The following is a 548-nucleotide window of genomic DNA, read 5'->3' on the forward strand; positions in this document are numbered from 1 at the left end:
TTTTTTAGATCATCAATAACATTTCTCTTTGTTCATCATTCTTTCAAGAGCCAACAATTTTAACACTCATAAACAACAAGATCAAAAATATGCACTGTTCAATCATTCATCCAGAAAACAAAAAGTATTGCCACCACATCAATATAATTAAATTAAATTCAAGGATAAATTCGAAATTCATGTACTTCTTGTTCTTTTGAATTAAAACATTTTTCATTTAAGAGAGGTGAAGGACTAATGGATTTTATTCATAACTTTAAGGCATGGTTACATACTAATGATCATGAAGTAGAGACACAAAACATAGATAAACACAACATTAAAAACCGAAAACAGAAAGAAATAAAGAACAAGGAATGGATCCACCTGAGTGAGGGTGGCGCCTTCTTGAAGGTCCAATAGTGCTTTTTGAGCTCCTCTATGTCTCTTCCTTGCTTCTGTTGAATGATTCCTAGTAATTTTGGTGTTTCTACCCTTAGTTGCCTCCAATATTTGTGTGGAGGATAACTTATCCCCTGAGGTATCTCAGGGATCTCTTGATTTGCAGC

The sequence above is a fragment of the Arachis duranensis genome, chromosome 3 (assembly GCF_000817695.3).
Source record: "Arachis duranensis cultivar V14167 chromosome 3, aradu.V14167.gnm2.J7QH, whole genome shotgun sequence".
NCBI classification, from domain to species: Eukaryota; Viridiplantae; Streptophyta; class Magnoliopsida; order Fabales; family Fabaceae; genus Arachis; species Arachis duranensis.